Source organism: Diachasmimorpha longicaudata, chromosome 13 (genome assembly GCF_034640455.1).
Source record: "Diachasmimorpha longicaudata isolate KC_UGA_2023 chromosome 13, iyDiaLong2, whole genome shotgun sequence".
NCBI lineage: Eukaryota > Metazoa > Arthropoda > Insecta > Hymenoptera > Braconidae > Diachasmimorpha > Diachasmimorpha longicaudata.
The window spans coordinates 4,817,281-4,832,392 of NC_087237.1; the positions used below are offsets into that span (position 1 = coordinate 4,817,281).

At 40.9% G+C, this 15,112-nt stretch overlaps 1 long non-coding RNA gene across 1 annotated transcript in view; it reads left to right on the forward strand.

Moving 5' to 3' along the window:
• The window catches only part of LOC135168618 (uncharacterized), a 41,603-nt gene extending 26,914 nt beyond the window's left edge, over positions 1-14,689 (forward strand). Inside the window, exon 3 of the long non-coding RNA XR_010300063.1 lies at positions 14,301-14,689. This is a non-coding gene — a long non-coding RNA (uncharacterized LOC135168618). The remainder of the gene's footprint in view (positions 1-14,300) is intronic.
• Positions 14,690-15,112: the final 423 nt, after the last annotated feature.

Genomic DNA, 15,112 nt, shown 5'->3' on the forward strand with positions numbered 1-15,112 from the left:
GATATTCAAAATTTCCGTCATCACGAAGTTATTGAATAAGACAATCGAGCATTTTTACGTCTCCCAAATTCTTCACTAAATAATTTATCTAGATTTCCATTCGTTCTCTTCCTTTCTAATAAAAATTCCCAGAAAATTATTCCCATCACGCGGATCATTCCGTAATTCTGACAATATTTCTCTTTCTATACTTCACCCCCCAAATATCGCACACAGCAAAAAATCATCGACTGAATTAATAACTGGAAATTTCCGGCAAGTCAAGTTGATTGAAACGAAAAAAATCCCATGAAAATGTAAAAGACCGTTGAAAATTAACGGAGCCGTGTAAATTAATTAACACTCTAGGGTTCCTGGTGCAGCACAAGCTCGCTAAACTTCATCAATGCACCCCCGAAGACTCGCTGATGCACCAAAAACTCCCTGGGCTGTGTAGCCAAACCAAATAGGTAGAAGACAGAACGGAAGGATGAACGTTGGAAAACTTGGGGGCAGTCTGCCATATTTTATTACTTAACCGTCATGCCCACAAGGTTACTCCGTCGGTTACACACAGAATTGATGCCCGTTGGGCAATCTATCATTACGCTGTACAAGCTGGGAATATCAACCGAGTTGTCTCTCAGCATCTTTTCACCGCAACATTATCTCTTCCTCTGATTCCTCAATTTTCTTTTTCATGATGTTTTTTCTTGCTGTCGGCTCATTCTCTACAGCAGGAAATGATGGAAGACACCTAGAGTCCACATTCTTAAGATGGTGAGTGGAAGTTTGTTTGCACACCGAGTTGACTTTATTTATTGCGGTCGTTTTGTAGGGATTGGCTCTTTGGGAAACGGGTACTCTGGATTATTGCACTCGGACTAGGGGGAAAAATGTAAATCTTGATATGTCGGATATTTCGATGTTTACTGTGGTCAAAATATTTTGGATGATCCAATGCATCATTTTGGGACTTTTCGGGGTGTTACCGGAATTGGATAAATGGCCCGAAGCTTGTTAAATATATAGGAATATTTTTCAAATTTATATGCGACGAAAATTGGTGAGCGTTTGCACTCATCATCAGCTAGTGATTTACGAATTTGATTCGTATCACTGGATATTCGTTTATACATTAAAAAACGCTAATGATTTTCTTTATTTTGAGATATGGGAAGGAATGTGGGACTGAGTCTTTCGATTTTTTTCTCCCGCGAAAAAATAAATCAATAAATTTCCGATAACATTTTTTTTTTCGTAAAATATTCATCCCCTTCTCCATTGCGTCTGGGGCATCCCAAGACCAGCCATCTTGTGGGTTATTAGCGCCACCCAATCCCTCAGACACCAATGAGAAACAAATATACCTTTGGAATACGCAATAGGAACATTCTATTGTTGCTTTGAGTTGTGCTCAAGCACTCTAGCGTATCTCCTGAGGGAATAAATCACAAAAGCTAAAGGCTGTCATGGTTGGCTCACGAGTGGCGCGACGGACAGCACGAGACACTGTCGGGAATGAGTGTTTGAGCGCGCGGGTTCGTGGGATGCACACTCGAGCATACAGTATTCCCCTCTCGTTTCACTGTTCCTCAGCAATCTACCCAGACTGTTGAACCCCCCTCAAGAGTCTTCCAACGTCGGACAGCAGACGACTAAGGTCAAACATAACACGCTGCGCCGAGTGCATTATGTTTGATCAAGTGGATTTGGCTCGGACTGAGAACAACCCTCTGGGCCGGATTCAATTCACTTAGTATTTCCCTTTAGTTCGGGCTTACCCTCAATCTTGGGGCTCAATGCTGTGTCAATGGATGTTTTTGTCGTTCAACGAGGATGAAATATTATTCTCAAATTTGGGATGAAAGAATTTTCATTCTTACTGAGGGATTTTTTTTGCTTGATTAACTCACGAAATATTGGGAACTTAAATTCTGCTTCCACGAAAAATTGCCGAGAATTTTGTCATTGAAATGTCCCATTGTGACGGAGAATCAATGCAAAAATATTCCATTCGAATTTAGAGAAATTACTTTGTTATTTTATTAATTTGTTTGAAGAAAATAAAAATATTTATGATTTTCAACAATTGTGTACGCAACTACCGCCCGTTAGTTTAAACTTTATGCCCTTTATTTGATATTTACCGACTACTCGAGATCGAAATTATTGTTTGTCTTGTTCACCGATATTTTTCAGTTTATTTCCATATTTTATTTTTCATGTTTGGCCCCCACTCGTTCTCTTGTTTACTCTTGATCTTGTTCTGAATGAGAAAAGAGTTGTGGACGCCCAAGGGACGGGAGTTCCATTCCCTCCTCTGTTCCGTGTTATTAACGAGATACCCGAAAATTGGGCGAGTATAAGGGGGAGGGTGTGTTCTAATTTGCCGACGGTTGGAGCTCGAGAGTGCGCGTGCGTACGAGTAGATTATTATGCGAAAAAGATCAAACAACCGCCGGTTGTATTTGCAAAAATGATGGAGAGGATGAGTGAATAAATGAAGATGGAAATTACCGAAGGTTCAACGGACTGAGTTAATTCAATTGGGTTGTACTTGATGAGACGAGCGTGCAATCAATCGCGTGGATAAATACACATTGCAATTGGTCTCGATGCATGACTAAAGGAAAGTGATTAGATTTCATTGAAAAGGGGGAAGTCAATGTCAATAAACGACTTATCATCGATTATTATTTCGATCAAACTCTCCCCTCCCAGTCTAATGTGTAGCGGACGCTCGGATCGTGTTCATCCCTTATTCAACTTTAGGCTCAAGTTTTCTTGAATTTACTTTTTTTTTTTGTCTCCATTCGCATAATTTTATCGCCAACCGGATCCGGGGGCTACCCTATAATTATGCCGAACCTAGTTGAGAGGCAAATGGCTCCGATGCAGCCCTCATAATCCCAAAATGGTTTTAATAAGATCGGCTGTGCTACGTTGCACACAGGGACCAATATAATTTTTGGGAAAATTGAGTGACTCGGGAGTTTTTCATTTCTGTTCCCGTGATAATGATATTTTTTCATAATTATGTTGTAACGAGAAAAATGTAATTCAGTAAAAATGTAAATGACAGTTCAGAATTTTCCACCATTTTTTACATTAGAGTCATGAATATATTAGTTAATTACGCTCTCCAGATACTCATCAACTGGCTTCATCCCGTTCCTACATGAAAAATAAATGTCTCCAAGAGCCATTGAACCCGTTCAACTTCCATTATTCAATTTTTTTAACGTTCCGCCATCTTGTTAACATTTCCGCGTAAAAAGATCCCCGAGTAATCTCAATTTTTTAAAGCACAGAAGAGGGTTTCGCATCGTTTATCCCTCAATTACCATCATCAGTCCCCATTTGTACGATATTTTGACAAGCGAGAGTAGCTTCCACATTTCCCCAAGCCCACCACTTAATTCCACTCGCAAAAGAAGATGACCAACAACTCGTGCAATTTTTTTTCCCTCCCCTTGGGTTGCATTTGAGGCCGAAAAACGAGGCTAAATGACACCCTGTCAATTGGTGAATTGGGAGGTCCACTGTTTTGTCCATGTCCAATGGCCTAACGAGTATTGGTGGAGGCAAGTGGGCATTATGCCCGGAATTTAGCCGGAGTCAGTTCCAATTTAATTGTTGAAAGTAAAATAGAGCACCTGCCCGAATGTGCAAGGGGCCTTAACAAGTCAGCAATAACACTGGGTCCCCCCCTCCAATACCCTGCCCACCTCACTCTCGCATTTTTTTTCTTTTCCTTCTCCCTTCTTTCCCCTTCGGTTAACTTTTCGACTTCGACCTGTTGCCCACCCCTCCTACTCCTCTCGTATTCCTCCTCCTCATCATCCTCCTCCTCTTCTCCATCTCTTCATCACTCGACTTTTTCTTGTTGTACATTCGATGTCTTACGTTCGCGCTGTCTCACTTCACCCTCGTCTCGCCGCCTCGTACCTGATTATATGTTAGATTTATAAACGAGGGGCTATCCGAGCCAGCGGACAGGTGCTTCCGTACCGGGGGTTTACCCCGGCCTGAAAGCGCGCGCCGATCTGAAAACTAAAATTCAAACGTCCACTCTAATTTCGTCATAACCACGACGCAACCCTTTTTCACGGCGATGACTCTATAACTATGAACGTGTGAAAAAGCTCCCGGCGATCTCCGCATGCCTGTTTGTTTTACCTGGAGGATTTTTTAGCCTCTTTGGGCCTCTCCCGCCAATCACCGAGAGATATATTCAGTAAAAATTACGATGGTGAGAATAGACGTCTGGTTGTGCAGAATTTTTTGATTTTACAACATTCCTCATGATTAATTTAGATTTTTTTTCTCTGGAAATATTTTTTAAAAGACCTGGTAGTGAGGGGGTGGAATTGAGGGGATTGAATTCCTATTCATTGGGAGAATGACCTCTGAAATTGAAACTCTGGGCCTATGGTTTCTTCCAGTTCAATAGTGGGCATTCTTGGGACTCGATGGTGTCCAGGGGAGACTGTTTTTAATGGTCGTAAAATTTTTGAAAACTCTTAGCCGGTGTTGGGAGTAGATGGAAAATTTTATTACACCGGGTATTTTGATAGAAGAACAGAGGATTTTTAATGGAGAACTAGAAATTTTTTTAGTTCTAATGGGGTTTTTACGGGCCCGGAAAAATTCCAACCAGTGCGAAAACATTCTTCGAGAACATGGACATTTCGACTTGGAGGGGGAAGAATCCTTAGATTTTTATGTCTCACTAAATATTCAGGGAACACGTAATTTTGTTGGTAGACAATCTCCATAATTTTCTAAATAAAATTCCGTATTTTCATCACAATTATTTGACGTTTCCGTGGATCTGTCGAAATACAAAATTTTTTTCTCTCTCTAATTCACTATATCTACCACTTCTCAAGTGAAATAACAAGCAGATTCATTGAAAACTCAACTGCTCATTTCGTTTGATCTCCACAAATTCTCAAGACGAGCCTCTGCGTTTAAGTAATTGGAATCCACGGATTTGTGATTAGTTAAATTGAAATTGAAATGAAAATACAGCTGTGAAAGGGGAAGAGGACAGGAGAATGGAATTTCACGGTATCAGACAATTTTGAGGCACTTTAATTTCGAGCATCATCTCAAGGAGAAAGAAATACGGTAGCAGTATTGGTCCTTGACGGGATAAACGAGGCGCATAACCCGTGGATATATACGAGCCCAGGGGGATTTTTCGAGATTAGTGTTTACCCTGGCCGGCGACCGAATGTCCGGCTAAGATACCAGACATCGCCTAGATTACATGCACTGAAGAAGATGAAATATTATAACATAAAAATCTGGAACGTTGAATTACACCATTTCTCTTGGATTTTCCCCACGTCTTTATAAATTAGTCAATCTTTCGTTGTTTACACATAGGCACCACCAACCCCGCTCCCCCCCTCCCCTCATCCGCACCCCCGACATTCCAGTTACTTCCAAACACCCCCCATTTCCCCCCAACCCTCTGGACTGCGAAAAATTTTCCCACTATCTTCCACCGATAGGATGACTCAACCGTCGGAAGTCCCGGGGGTCTCCCACCCTCTTCCTCCCTGATATCTCGTTTTGTCCTCTTCCACCCCCTCTCACAAGACACCTAATTGCACGTTCCACGTCCGGAGATAGCTTAGCAAAGTGGAGGTTATACGAAAAACTCCCAAGTAAATGAACTCCACGTCAATCTGTCTTACCGCAATCCTCTTTTTTCCTCATATTTCTTATTTACTTTTTGTACCCCCCCTCCCTCAACCCCCCTTATCACCATGAATAGCATGAGCACTGGGTGGGGAATGAACGCGTGCCCCCGATAGAGGGAAACGGGGCGGTCTGAAGAGACCAGGGGGAGGAGACCCAGGTCTTGTGGAACAAGTAAAGGAGTGCGTGAGAATGCTATCAAGCTCTACCTCTTTTTCCCCTTTTTCATGGTCTCTCTTTATCCCTCCTCCCCCTCCCCAAACCCACCGGCCCACCACCCTCTTGTTCTCTTCTCTTTGGTGCTCAAGGGGAAGAAGAAGGGGGGACCACACCGTGAGAGACCACCGTGTGTGCGTAGTGGCTCTTTCGGTATACAATCCACTTGACTTGAGACTCACATTGGCCCTGATTCCCCTCAACTCCTTCATAACCAATACTCCATGATCAAACATTGGTGTTTAGTAACCATACATAATAACTGAGACTCTTGAAGATGCTTTGGTTATTTATTTATTTATTTTTTGAGGCTCGAGGATTGATGGCAAATCAAATTCCCCGAGGCGGCCGTTTAACTCGGAGTTACGTTGTTTTCAGGGTGAATGAGTATCATCAGAGTGAAGAGGATGCTGGAGGATTGCGGTACCAGGGAGGGCCAATTGCAAAAGCTCGAGGTGAATTGTGGAGAGATCGGATTACTGGTGTATATCGACAATACTCGGCTCATGATAATTTCAAGTTTTTTTTTGGGTTTGGAGTGGGAGGGGTTCATTGAATAAATGAGGTATTGGAATTTTTGATGATGGCAGTGGCTGATGGGTCAGGCCAAGTATATTCTGCCATGTCAATATGGAGATTGATATTCCGGTTTACATAGTTTTAGTGATGGGGAAAATAAACTCAGGATAAATTCATTAATAAAATTTTTCCTTCCAGAAATCCTTGGAAATCGGAATAATTTTCATCCCCTCATGTTTCACCCAAGTCAAACATCTAGATTAAATCCCGAGTTTGGCACAGGGCCCAAGGACACTCGGTGGAAACTATCCCAATTTTTTTATGTCAGAAATGCTCACGATTTGTTGCCAAAGAATTGTGGCAATGTGTTGCAAAACTACTAATGCATAATTTCCCATTTTTCACCGACTGAAGTGACTTCGAATGTAGGAGTGGCGAGGAGTCATTTGACGTTATAACAGCAGTCGAAACGACTAACACGTGAAGATGTCCTCCACCACTAGATAGATAATCATCTTGGCGACGGGAAAAATCGTTGTCGCTGTGTCTGCCAAGAATTGCGTGTGCAAGTGTAATACCTTATTTTTCATCCATTTTTTTTTTGCATTATAGCATAAATTGCGGGAACGTAAAAAGGGAAGGCCTACGGTAACGGCCACTTTGCTCTTATTTATTCGAGACGAGAGCACTTCCCCAGACGTAGAACTGTCTTGACACCCGCAAGAAATTCACCCTCACCATTTCACTTGGACAAGATATAGATCTACCCAACCAACACCGAAACAGAATAATCTTGAAGATCACAATTTGCTGATATGAAAATTGGACTGCAAAAACCAACAAGCGGTTATCTGATTCTACTTTCGGAATAACACCATTCAATCAGGATTTCGTTGGTGGCTACTTGCGAAAAATTTATCGATCATTTTAGGAGATAATTCTAGTCGACGAGTTCACACATTCGGAAGCCACTTGTGGAAAAAATTATTCATTAAAACCATTCATTAACTATTTCTCTATAAATATTTTTAAAATCTCCAAAACTAAAAAACATATTAATTTAAAATTCCCTCTGGTCTTCACGGAAATTTCAATCGACAATTACCAATTCGAAGTTTGCACTCGGAAGTTAGAAGTTTAATGAAATAACCTTCAAGAGCACTTCGTAACGACCGACCGTGGGATTAAGATCAATTATCGATTATTCCCTGGAACTAGTGGAAAGTATTCATCCCCCAAATCTCCGACCACATCTCCAATCTCCTAGAAATGATTCAACCGTTCTAACTCCCTTTTTCCGGCGCCGAATGACTCAAATTCACCACAACCGTTTGTTTATGCAAATGGACGCCCAGATCGGACGAAGTTTCACGTGATGCAGCAATCCCGACTTCTGGATTTCACCGAACAGCTCGTCAAACATTTGGAATAATGAATGGGCACGCGATTTTGAAATATCGTGATCGAGTAGCTCAGAATACATATTTACGATCTTAAATTTATTAATTGGTGAGGAAGGAGAATAGTAAAAGCGAAATTTTTAAAATTACTAACCACAACCGATGGGAAAGAGGGTAATCAAAAACGAAATTCATGGTAATTGGTGCGTTCTCTCATTCCCTATTACGACATTCAAAAAATCGTGCCAACTGTCCCCGACCCTTCTATTTGCTGAGGGCGATGGGGTAAAACAGACACTTCTAATTTTTCAAAGATATTCATTCCCCTGAAATATTCTCATCAATTGATTTGATTCATGACAAAAGAGAATAATTGAATTGTTCACTAAGAAAATAGACTATTTGATTTTAAATAAAAGTCAAAGGGCCTTTTTTATTGTTTTTCTCTGAGTGTAACCTCGTGATCGAGCAGCTCATAATAGACATTTCCGATCTTGAATTTATTAATTGGAAAGAAAGGCGCCCAACAAGAGCAAAATCAATAGAATGACTAACCACAACCAGTGGGAAATAGGGTAGTCAGGGACGAAATGCACGGTAATTGGTTGATCCTCTCTTTCTCTATTGCAGCATTTGAAAAGAAAAAAAATGATACTGGGTGCCTCTGAGATAATGCATCCATCGAGGGGGAATAGAGAGAGAAGTACCATAATAGCGTCGTCACGAACTCCAACACGCCATCACACAAAACGAGACTGTGTTTGAACGTTAAACCAAGTCAAGAAAAGCCTCGTGGGCCCTTCTCTTTATAAATTCAAGCATATACACTCGCTGCATCGGTTTAGCGAGGTACTTTTGCCATGGCTTGATGTTTTGATGCATAAAACGAATGAAAGGCATCACGAAGTCCGGGTTACACTCGAAACATGAAACGACAACCCGTCATTACCCTCGTGGCTTTTTTTTTTTTTTTTCGTCTCTCTTGTTGCTGGTTTTCAATGGGTGCGAAAGGGAGAGAGAGAGAAAAATCGTGTTTTTCATTATCGATCAGTGAAATAAATTTCTCTTCTGGTTTGCGGACACTGGCATTTTCACTTCGTCACATCATTTGCGGGGAAAGACACGACGTGAGTGAATTATTTGAGATGGAGTGTCGAAGTATTGGGGCAATTTTTGATTTACGACGAAAGGGGGAAAAATATTGTAAATTACAGAATTTTAGAAGATATTTTTCAATTACGGATTGTTGGAAAATAATGGGGGAAATGAAAATACTATTCCCTCCAGAATGTCCTCAATCCACAGGAGCCTAAAGACAATTAAACCCGGAAAACCATTAGAACTCGTTGATAAAAAAAAAAACTACTCCCGTGCAAAAAGATCAATCCCAATGACTATTTAAACCCATTCCAACTTTTCCCGAATCACGTACCACCTGGGGGCACAGTGAACACAGCTCCGGGAGTAGCGAGACTGTTTGATTTCCTGCGGGAAATTTAAGTCGTTGAATTTTGAATTTTTCCAGCCGCAGGTCTCGGAATTACAAATTTTCGTGGTTGTTTCGTTGAGCTTTTAGGGATTGAACCGAAGGTAGGACCATTAATTTCAGAATTGCATGAATAAATGAACGATCCCCTAACAAGGAGATTGGAGCAGTTCAAATATCCGTCTTCATTCGCAAAATCACGAAATATTTCATTTTTTCGTGATTTAATACGTCAAACGATAAACGAGAATTGTCTCAGATTTTCGACTGATTTATCCTTTCATCCCCTATTCCTCATATTTCCCCTGACGATAGAGCACCTCTTTACGTATCCCAAGTATAAATAAACCGTCTGAGATTCGCTGATTGTTGTGTACAGGTGCATCCGTGTATTACCGGCGGCAAGACATTTCGTTCCATGTTTCACCGAGTTTACTACAGGTGGTCGTATCTCGTCGGAAACTTTGCTGATGGTGTATTAGGCACGTTCAGTAAACACCACAGCGAGAGAGGTTATCGTGGTTATTTTTATGCTACCACCCCGGCCTTTGCCATCTTCACTGGTGAGAATTGATTTTACCTCGTTATAGTCCCTTTAAATTACCTCACTTTCATTTTTACCCTGTTCCAGTTCCATAAGCAGATCTTTATTATCATCAGGTATTGTTTCCTACGGTCAATATTCCCAATCAACAACTGATTAATTAAATCAATCGATCATATTCACCGAAATTCGGTACCTAACCCTTGATCCCAAGACGCTATAAAGTTCGCGAATAATCGACGGGGAAATCTCCGGGCCCTTTAACGTGTTTTTATAGTAAAATCTCCACATCTCACCCCTCTAACTGCACCCTCCTCTCGCGCTTATCAAATCATTGTGATTATCGTATCCTTAAACATCCCAGATATCAGTAAAAAATCATGGCGTCATCAGAGGTACCACGAGGAACCGGAAAAGAGCCGTAACAACAATTTTTTAAATTATGATTAGTTTACATCGCTTTGATTGGTTTAAACAATTCCGCGATGAACCCCGATTGTTAACCAAAAATCCGTCAATACTTCAAGTCGCTCTCGACCCCCATTAATTCCCCAAAAAATCCACCCCCCAAAAATACCCTGTCAGGGCAATAAAAGTCCCACTATCGGCCCTTAACCCCTGCCCAATCTGGACACCCCATATAAAACTCCAACGAGAGATTTCCTCTATCTCTTAAACATCGTGTCCCTCAGCACACATATGCAACCACCTCAAGACCCACCTTTTTTTCACTCCCCCTTCCCATTAGATACACCATTGGTACCACAGCTGACTTGCACGGCGGTCCATAAAGCGATAAATCGTGCTAAACTCACAGCTCAGTACAATGTGGTTCAACTGGCACTTAATGATGCCCTACGAAAGCCCTTACCTCCACCTCACCTCATCCCATCTCCTCCTCATCCCTCCTTTCTTTCTCGCAAAATTCCCAATGATCTTTGTTTCTCTCACTTCAACTCTTCCCCACACCGTAAGGACAAAAAAAAAACTTATTTTCTCTGTTACTTTTCTCCTTCATCCTTTATAACCCTCCACTTTTTCCCTGTCCTGTGTGTGTCCGATGGAGAAGGAATTTCTAGACTCTTTTATTGTCTGCATCCACCGACAACTTCTCCTGCCCTCGAGGGATATAACAAAAGCCAGTTCGTGCCATCTCTCCCCCTTCCACCCTCCCACTTCAGCTTTATTTATTTTTGTACTTGGTTTTTTTTTTTCTTTTTCCTTTTATTCCATTTCTTTTACCTCTGCTTCTCCGTTGTGCACTTCTTTTTCTTCTTCATTGAATTAACGCGCATATCTAATTCGAGTATCGAGAACACGAGGGGGCCCACTGGGTGTATTTTTCAACGTTTATGCCATATCTGTGCACGGGGTATAATATTCTACCCTCGGCGATTTAATCGTTAGCGTGTACCCTTTTTTGACTCTTGGCTTTTGCCATCAGTTGTTGCTTTATATATATAGTTTTTTTTTTTTCATTTTTATTTCTCTCTTCACGTGGACTTTGAACAAAGGAATTTCTAAGTGGATGAGAATGAGGTGGAATATTTATATGGAAAAAAGGGAAAATAAAAGTATGGATGAAGGAGGGGGATGGGGGATGCTTTTTTTGTAAAATCTTGCCAGTGTGCACTGGAGCTGAATGAATTTATCTTTTTTTTTTCTACGGTATGAAATTCATTCTCAGAGAATTTGCGTTCAATTTCACCGGGATTTTTGATGAATTAATCATAGTCGGAATAACATCGTAATCAGTAGGAAATTCGCGCGTGAAAATACCACAGACAACATTCCGAGGTAGTTGGAGGGAACATCATAATTCACTGCAGACAACAACGAGTTGTACCGATCACGGAAAAGCAGTCATACGGTTCCTTATACCACGATGTCTCCCCCCGACCCCCCCCCCACCACTATCCAGTCCCCCCCCTAATTCCCCTCTCCGCGCCTCTTTGTTCTTTAGTATCGTCCCTGGAGGGATAAATTCTCCTAATAAAGGACGAGACAGGGTCGGGATCAGTGGGGGTAAAGGGGGGCAGGGAGGCAGAGAATATCTATAGCGCAGTAGCGCCTCGTTATCCGTTGCTGTGTGTACAACACAGCGTGTTTCGCAGCGTTTTGAGCACGGCACGGTATCGCTAAAGGCCGATAAATCTCGAGGTAAGAGAGGACCCGGTGAGGGCGCGACTGAATCCGATCTCGTGTGGCCTCTTCTTGCACTAGGGGCCAACATACACAGGTTATTCTTGCATGGCCACGTCACGGGAATCATAATTCATATTTGTTGAGAAAGACTTTTTCACGTGGTTGATTTAATGAGGATTTTTGAGAAAAAAAAGAATTTGATTTTTGAAATGGAAAGATTCAAATAATTTCTGAAAAAACTGGGACAAATGCTGACATTACGATTTAAATTATCCGATTGGGTATAGTTTTAATTAAACAGATGATTTAATTATTTTTACTGATCAGTTCCTCTAGCGCAGAATGATGAACTTGATAAAAAAAATTCCGTGATTTTTCAATTATTTTTCAACAGACGAATTGTTTGACCCCAGTCACCGAGCAGAGCCTGTATTTTTATCCAGAGTACGTGAGAAATTTTCTGCTGCACTTGTTGTTCACAGCTACCTCTGAGGTACACCAGGATTACGATTATAACCCGGTGAACTGCGGGTGGCTCTCCCTTTTTTCCTCATGATTTTTTTTTTTCTCAATTTTCAAAACTCCTCATCTTTATATAACCTCTCTACGTCGTGATGGGAGCCTCTTCCTCTTGCGAATCAGTGTCCATCTTAATTATCACCCTCGTGTACCCTCTGCAGAGAGAGAGAGAGTGACTTTTTTTTTTTTTAATACCGGTTCCCCCATGACTCTCTACCCACGGGGGACATGAGGCTGGATATTTTGCGATACGATATATCACCATAGGCACGTGATGTGTATTATAGAGATTTCACGAGATTCAGGGGGGAAAATTGCTGGGTTCAGTGGCAAGTTGGGTGGTCGGGGGGGTCATTCAGATGATTTTTCGTGGGTCAGCCCTGACTCGACTTGTAATTAAAGATAGATTTCACTTTTTGACGAATGAGATTCGTTAATTGTTATCATTCGGCAGGTGATCTTTCGGTGATTTATCGTCACTCTCATTCGGCCATTATAGCTTATAATTAATCTTTAATAATCGAGCAATTATTACATCACTGTCGCCAGATTAATGTCGTCACTGGATAACATCGAATTTATGTATTCACTATCATCATTTTAGTTCTATTTTTATTTTCAAAAATTGACTACCAATTCCATTATTAATGATCTAATTAAGCTGAATATTTATCTCCATTTTCACGTCCTACGACATGACTAATTGACCCATCCGCGTGAATTGTAGACGTATTAGTTATCGTTATTCATCAGTAACATTGACTTTCACGCGTGAAATCATCAGATTTATTCGATCATCCGATACATCCGTATTAAGCAACTCCCCATAATTGTTTCTTCATATCAACATTTTCGTGGCTCATGTGGAAAGACAGGAGATACTGCCAATTTGTCAAGACCAAGACGGAATTTTAATCGGCTTAGATTTATTAATGACTTGTTTTTTTTTTTCTTTCGGAGAAAATTTTTAGCGAGGTGTGTCCCACCAAAGATAATGATAGATATATGAGGGAGCACCCGTAGGCCTTCCGTTTCGTGAGTTCACTCACTCATGATCTGTCTCTCTCTCTCTCCTCCCCCCCTCCCCGCGGTCCCCACTACCTTGTTTGCCATAAACGATTTGCCAGCATAAGTGTAGCATACACAAATACAGTGAGTATGAAACGTTGATGTTGATAAGCGGTTTTATTACGGCCAATCATCAGACTCCACGGTCCCTTATATTGATCAATGGATGACTGTTGTTGTCTCTGTCGTTGGTCGGAGGATACGGTATCGTGGCTGTAATGCTGTCTGACAATATGACCGTCGGTATGACTTCAATGCTTCAAGAACTATTACATGAGGACAATTGGCTTGAGATTGTGCTCAATGGAAAGTTTTATTTTATCGAAAATGATTGGCGAACAATTGTTTGTATTTTGATAGGTAGGTAATTCATTAAAAGTGAACTGGGCTTGAGTAAATTCTCAGTTTTATAACCCAAGAGTCTAAGAAAAATATTAAAGAGACCTGGAGTGCTCAGTTCAACTATTTTTTAATATTTGATAGAAATAGGAGCGATTTATCTGAAGATATTCTGGAATTTTCAATTAGTTAGAAGCATTGCAGTAGTTTATTTTAAAAAATCTATCTTCTCCAAAAAAATAAAGACTACCATTTTTCTTTTTTTCAATAAAATTCAATATCACTTCTCTCAACTTTCTCGGTTATTTTCCCGCACCCCGTCTCGCCGCTATCCCAACGATTTTCAACCATATAATTGTCTAAATTTCAGGACCCACCAGCCGACACACACAACATGTATGGATTCACCTCGTTAATCTATGATGACCATAATGGATCAGCTGACGACCGACTAATAGAACGAAAATATTAATGTAAAAATACTGGAAGCATCCGGGTTTATTCTCCCAAAGTGAGTTCCGTTCGTTGAATCATTATTCGTAAGGCTGAGCCAACGAATAAACATGAGAAAATTATTAACCCGACAAATGCATGAAAAACGAAAAAAGAAAAAACCAAAGTGCCTCTATAATCATAAAAAAATGGCGTACAGTAATTTTCGAGTTAATATCTTAATTTGAATGTTAAATGAACGTCATTAAAGAGTAAATAACGAACAAAAATTGTGTATATGAGATTTTTAGTGGGATATATTAAAGGATACACGGGGGTGATTAAGAGCGTACGTTCGAAACTTCATAAAGACCAGTTTCCGGTCGCCGAGTGTGTGTATTAAATGTGGGTAAAGAGGGACCTGGTCTCGTTGAAGTAGGAGGAGATTTTATAAAGGTATTTTTTTTTCAATTTTTTTTTTTTTCAAGTCGTTATATACAACATGAGGAATGATTGAAGGCGGTGTGGTCGCTTTAGCTGGAGCGTGATCGCGATAAAGTCTCTGTTGGCTGCACGAGAGGCCAACCACCAAGAAGTGAAGACTCTCTTTGCCCATTGCCCTTTTACACAGCCACCTTGCTGAGGCCCTCTTCTTCACGACTTTTAGTCTCTACGTGTACGAGTGGACCCCCCCCCCAACCCCTTCCCATTTATTCTTATTTATTACTTCGTCTTTGGATTGCTACCACT